Source organism: Mus pahari, chromosome 3 (assembly GCF_900095145.1).
Source record: "Mus pahari chromosome 3, PAHARI_EIJ_v1.1, whole genome shotgun sequence".
Taxonomy (NCBI): Eukaryota; Metazoa; Chordata; class Mammalia; order Rodentia; family Muridae; genus Mus; species Mus pahari.
In genome coordinates, this window is record NC_034592.1 from 43,842,766 (window position 1) to 43,849,450 (window position 6,685).

At 43.1% G+C, this 6,685-nt stretch overlaps 1 protein-coding gene and 1 pseudogene across 1 annotated transcript in view; one reads left to right on the forward strand and one right to left on the reverse strand.

Moving 5' to 3' along the window:
- Gpd2 (glycerol-3-phosphate dehydrogenase 2) overlaps positions 1–6,685 on the forward strand; it is a 135,669-nt gene that overhangs the window by 31,671 nt on the left and 97,313 nt on the right. The gene's annotated exons all lie outside the window — the stretch shown is intronic.
- LOC110319536 lies at positions 3,908–5,924 on the reverse strand (annotated as a pseudogene).

A 6,685-nucleotide genomic window follows, 5' to 3' on the forward strand; every position in this document is an offset into this window, starting at 1 on the left:
TTTTTTTTGTGTATCCCTGGCTGTCCTGGAACTCATACCGTAGACCAGGTTGGCCTTGAACTCAGAAATCCACCTGCCTCTCTGCCTCCCAAGTGCTAGGTTTAAAGGGGTGCGCCACCACGCCCGGAGGCCGTTATTTCTTAACAATTTGGTTACTTATACAGCAAGTATATTATCTCAGGTAAGGAGGATGGTTCAGTGAGGGGGGCACCACACCAGTGGGATTGATATGAACATTCTGAAGACAGTGTTTAGTTTCCTTTTAGTTCTCCCTGTGCACCACAACTATGGGTTGAGGGCAGGATATGATCTCATGGCAAGATTTTGTACTCTTTGGCCTTGAGATGCTGTAGTTAGTTTTGCTCCCGTTTCTTTCCTCCTAGGCTGTCTGGGCAGTTTAGTTCTGCTTCCAGAGGAGAGTGGAGGAGGTCTGGTGGCTTCCTTTTAAACCACAGGTTTCCCGGCACTCCTCTTCCTGTGTCTTTGTGTTAGAAGATGGTAGAACGGGGCATATTGCTTGGAAGTTTCTACCCTAATTGAGAAATTGCCTTACACTTAGAGTGATTAAGCCCCTCCAATCTATCTATCTATCTATCTATCTATCTATCTATCTATCTATCTATCTATCTATCTATTTATCTATCTATCTATCTATCTAAGACAGACTGGGTTTTTACTCTATAAGCCTGACTCCTTGGAACTCAGACAGATCATTCTTGGCTTGATTTTTCTGTGCACAGAATTCTCAACAAAGGCAGGTGAGTGGATCTCTTGACTTCAAGACCAGCCTGATCTATAATAGTGAGTTCCAGGACAGCCAGGCCTAAAGAGTGAGTGAGTCTGGGGGAAGGGGGGGGGGGAGAGGGAAAGGGGTAGGAAGGAAGAAATAAAGAGAAGAAAAGGAAAGAGAATATAATCAGGCAGGGATTATAGGCCTGGCCACTGTACCTGGCCTAAACCCGGAGGCTCATTTTTTGTCTTTTTTTTTTTTCCTGAAGAGAGGTATTTGAGCGTCACCTTTTCTTTATTCTGAACCACAGGCACCGGACCCCAGGGCATCCCAGGGTGTGCGTGTGTTGCCCACATTTACTGTCTAGCTATTGACTCCCTTCTCATCTGCTCATTGTATTTGATGCACTTTCTTTTCAAAAGCTGCGCTGGATTCTTGAGAGCAAATGTGAGAGATGCTGCTTCTGCCGAGGCTGTTTCACAGGTTCGGGACATGAGCACTGGGGATGAGATTCCTTCCCTCATCGTTCCCCAGCTCTATGATATCTGAACTGAAACTGGGAAATGCCAGTGCCAAAGGTCATGATACCTAATAGGTGTTGCTAAATTCGTATGTGGTGTATTTCTTTTAACCACAGTAAGCATGTTTCACTATGAAGCTTATGGCTTAATTTTATACTTATTAACGGTTTCATCTTTTGAAAGTATGATTTTTTTTTTTTTTAAACAACTGATCTCACAATAAGCTTGATAGTGCTCTGGAGCAGCTGAGTTAGGGCTGGAGAAAACCAAAGCACAGCAAGGACCGCCTGATTTCTAGAGCATTTGTCACTTCGTCTCAAGTTAGGCACCCGACTACCCTAATAGCACAGTGAAATAGATACCAGCAGCTTGGAGTCATTTATAAAAAGAAGCTGACAGGTTCTTGGCGTGGGGGTGGCGCTAGGATGGGGTGGGGTGGGGGTGGGGGACCACCCTGGTCATATTCCAGTCAGTGAGTTGCATAGGAAACCCAACTGCCTTTTTACTGATTCCTGTCCCTTTAAGAGACTACCTTAAGCTTATAGTTGAGAGAGGGTAGCTAAGTGGGGTTGAACAAAAAATAGACAAACTCCACAGAGAAAAGAGACAGTTTACTTTAACTGTTAACATAAAGTGTCCCACAAAGTTTGCACCGGTCAGAGCCATGGGGATGTATAAGGATGATGGTGACTGAATTCAAGTTCGTTTCTTTGTTTGTTTTTTTAATGATCTGCTCCTTGAGACTTGTGAGTTGCCCATGGTTTTGAAAGGACCCTGGGCATGCGCCATTTTTCTGCCGATGGTTTGCTGTGAAAAGTTTTTGCCTTGTTATTCAGGTGTGGTCACCCGTGCTGTTCCCCCTGCTTGGGCCTGATTTTTTTTTTAAGATGGTTCATACTGGAAGTCTGCTGTCTCCTATGTATAAATCAGAAGGCTGGGTGTGATGGAGCACATCTTTAATCCTAGCACGTGTGAGGCTGAAGCAGGAGGATCTCTGTGAATTTGAGGCCAGCACGATCTCTATAACCACTTCCAGGGCAACCAGAGCTAGAATTAGTTACATAATGAGATTACCCCCCCCCCCCCCCGCACCCATCTCGGAAAAGGAAGGAAGGAAGGAAAGGGAGGATGGAAGGGAGGAAGGAAGAAGGTAGAGAGAGAAAGAAGTGTAGAGGTAACATGACGTGACGTGACGTGACGTGATGTCGCCTGACGTGATTGTCATCCAGAGGCCTCCTGCTTATCTTATCTAGGCCTAGAGTGTTTCCAGCCTCTGAGACTTAGTGCTCAATAAGCTCCTTCTTTCTAGTTCTTTCTGAGCTCTCGCTGGCTGGTTCGACACAGCTATCGTGGCTCAAATTCCTCTCCGAGCTGTCTGATGGAATGTAGTGGCATCTCTCAGCTTCTTCCTGAATTGCTCTGCTTGGCCTCATTCTAACATCCGCCATCTGTTTGGTTCTTCTGACTCCTCCTTGTTACCTGGATTGGTCTGTCCTTACCAGTGTCTAACTTGGTCTCTCTTCAGCCTGTCTCTCTGAGACAATTCTGGTAAAACTGCCTCTTTCTTCCCTCCTTCTGCTCTGCCTCGCTCAAGTAGCCTCTTTTTCTCCTCTCTTCTTGTAAGAGTTGAGCAGATCCTATTGTGTCAAATCTATCTCTGACTCATCACTTTGCCACTCATTTAAACATCACTTTCAAACATGGTGCTTCTACAAAACTACCTTTACCTTCATTGTTTGGGATTAAAGGTGTGTACTAAGGGCTGTGTGTGTGTGTGTGTGTGTGTGTGTGTGTGTGTGTGTACATGTGCGTGCGTGTGCGCATGTGCACATCACAACTAGAAACTTTTTTTTTCCAGTGAATAACACAATCTCGGGGTTCACAGTGTGATCAAATATCCTGCAGCAAAGTAGAATAAGTTGGTGTTGAAGAACCTTCACATAGCGGTATCCTCAGCCTCCACTATGTGGTGTCCTAGGGAACTGTGCGTATATTGTATCTTCCTCTCCTGCTGGTAGTATCCACCTGGTTGAGCTCTACTTAAAATTTACCTCTCTTCTTTCTTAAAAAAAAAAATTTTTTTCTGTCAGGTATTTTATCACAATTAAAAGTAAGTAATACAAATACAAATTTAGCAATGTATTTCCAACACTAAGCTTAAATTTGGTCACTGTGGTTAAATGACCTTACACAAAGTATTTTTCCTTGTGGTGCTAAGGATTGCATCCAGGGTCTTGTACATTAGGCAAGTGCACCTTGAGATCCCCAGAACATATTTGTTGAAATATTTGCCATAGGCAGCTGACTATACCCCCACAGTAGGGTCCTAAAGTCAGTTCCATCATTAAACACGTCAGTCAATTAATGAAACGTCATTGGAATATCATACATATATTTATTATAAATATATTAGGAACAAAGTCATTGTAAAAATACAAATGTATATAGACTACATTTTTTTGATTATGCTTCTTTAACTGTAAGTAATTAGTAAAGTGAAGCAGCTAACATTATACTTTAAAAACACAATAAACCAGCTAATGAAGATCACCGGTATGATACTTAGGCATGCGGAGAACTTAAGACCTACTATAAAGTTGTATACATGCAGGGCTACAGGAGTAACTCAAGCATAACTGCTCAGGACTCAGGACTGCTAGTCCTCTTCTGCTATGTCAGGCTCCAAGACAATGGGCACAGTGCTGCATTAGGGCCGCAAACAAAGGCGGCCCTCCTCACTCAGACAACTGTTTCAGGGAAGACACAGAAGGGTCATGGTCTTTTAACCGCTGGCAGTTGTAACGTCTTGTCTTGAATGCGTCTCACTGGTGTCAGGAACTTTAGCTCTTCAAATGTGGAATTTTTATCATGTTACGTCTTTTTCATACTTTGTAACTTTGATGTAGAAGATATTTTGTATCGAATTGTTCGACCTGCCTCAGTTTTTGAGTCAGGGGTTGTTAAATCGTTGGTTGGGTCTTTTGTTGTCTTGATCCTCTTCACAAACCTCAACTTTTCCATGATGTTCATTCTCCTCTTCTGGTTTTCCTGACCCTAGATTAGCTTCAACACTTACTTCTTGGATATGTTCCTTGACTGCATGAGCCTCCTCTATACCTCCTCAATATTTTCTCCCAAATTGACTTTTTCTTGTTGTTAGGATGTCTATGATTATATGTTGCATCTCTTCAATAGGCTGAGCCCCTGCCAGAATGGCCTTCTCATAGATTGAGATAATATTTTCAACAGGACTTGTGATTGGTTCAATATGTACAAGACATATCCAATATTTAACAAGTTTTTTTTTTTTTTTGGCATCTGGAATATTATGAATCAGGTCATTCAATGTGGCTAAATTTTCTTCTTTTGGGCACCCCTTATTAATGAGGTTCAGGCATTCAGAAATAGTTTTGTTTAGTTTTCCAGTAAATAATTGTTCATCTTCTTCTGCCATGGTAGTCCAAAAGGACCCAGCTGGGTTTTCATTTTGCCCCTTTGGCTCAGCCTGGGTGACTACTGAAATGAGGAGATCATTTTAGCCCCTTTCCTTTTGCAGTTCTCCATTTGATCATCTGAGCAGAGCTGATCTATGAACAGTTGCTCCTGCAATCATGTATCTGTGCTGGTCAATATCTTTTGACTTTACTATCAGTCTGGTGTTAGATGATCAGTCCTGGTTGCATCTTTAGACGTTATGCTTCTTGATGGGGCCCTGTCTCTTTTTGTGTCCTGAGAACTGGTTTTGACAACTGACACAACTGGTTCTGATCAATGTGAGTTCTTTTCAAGTGACCCTTTTTTGACTGTAACATTGGCAAAGGGGCCTGCTGAGGCCCTGTTTCGAAGTGCTGTGGGTACTACTGTGGAGGCTTCGGATAGGTGGTTGTGCAAGTGTGTTCTCCTTGGACATAGTGCTCACAGAGTTAGTGTCTGCAGACTTGGTGGCAGCCGTTGTATTGTTGTATTCGAGGCTTTTCCACTGATGTTCTCAGGCTCACACTCAGCCTTCCTGGCTTTAGACACAGTAGCACAGTAGTGGGAAGTTTCTTGGTTGTTGTTTAACATTGGGAAGCTTTCTAAATGAATTAATCTTAGACTGAACAATCTGGCCACGATAATAGCCAAGCCCCCCCCTCCCTTTTTTTTTAGACTTGTTAGTGTCTTGTTTCGGTTTCTCTGCAGTCATTTGCATCTTTTTACTGTCTTTATGGTGACATGCCTGGTCTAATGTCACAGTCTGGCCTGGGAAACCATCTCTCATTAATAATAACTGCACAGCTTAAATATTATCCTTCAAGTTATGTATTTCTGAGCTGGTTACTTCTCCAGCTTTTAATGGAATACAGTTTTTCTCAACTGTACTTCCAATTTTTTTTTCCAGCTATTTCTGTTTTGAGTTTCACAACGTTTTTCCTTCTTGTGCCTGATCCTCAGATGCCATCATTTTCTGATCTCTGAATAGCTGATTTTTCTTGTTTGTATGGAAACACTGTTTTTTTCCTGTTAACAGATATTCCTTGAGGTTTTGTTTTCTTTGTTAAATTCGTGTTTTCTAAAACACCCAGGACACCATGCAGACAGCCCCAGCCTCACCCCTGAAGGCTGGCTGGCCTTGCTTGGTCGGGGGACAGCTGAAGGTCCTGGGGTGCCAGCAAGGTATTCCTCATGGCCATGCCAAGGCCTCTTTTTAAAATTTAATTCTTGTTCCTGTTGCACTGGGGATTAATTCCAGAGTCTCACACACTGTAGGCAAGCATTCTACCACTACATCATTCCATCAGTGTGCAATTTTTTAGGAATAGGTTGTGATTTTTGTTTTGTTTTGTTTTAGTACGGGTCGCGGGGATGTGTTTAATGATAAACTTTTAGTTGAAAAGGCGTTAAATGACATCTTACCCAGCCTAACACGGGAGAGAAAGAGGCGCCTTCTTTTGGGAGGCTCTCCTTTATCTGATTCCAGGCTGCTCATAAGTGGAGTGGGAGAAATGGGTAGTGGAGAGAGGGAGCTGGGGAGCACTTCCAGAGTAAGCTTATGAAAGCAGAAGTGGCAAGAGTGGAGCAATTCCTGGGTAGCTGTAGGAAGAATGGAGGTGGCCACGGAGAATGGAAAGGGATAGGCTGAAATATGACAAGTTAGCCCGCTACTACTCTAGTCTCTTCTCATGTTAGGACAAAGGCATTTTTTTTTTTAAAGAAAAATAATTAACTTATCATTCATACCATTAAGGTAGGAACTGGAAAAACTGATGTGATGGTGTGGTCTTCTCTCTAACCCACCTGTGGTTGATTTAACAGATCTGTTTAGCTGCAAGGGGCCCCTCTTGGGTGACATGCTATGCTTGTTCTTTCCATTACTCACTCTGGAGTTGCAGTGGGCTCTGTGAGCTCACTCAGAGGTGAAATAGACCCTCCCCTCCCCTTCCCCTCCCTCCCC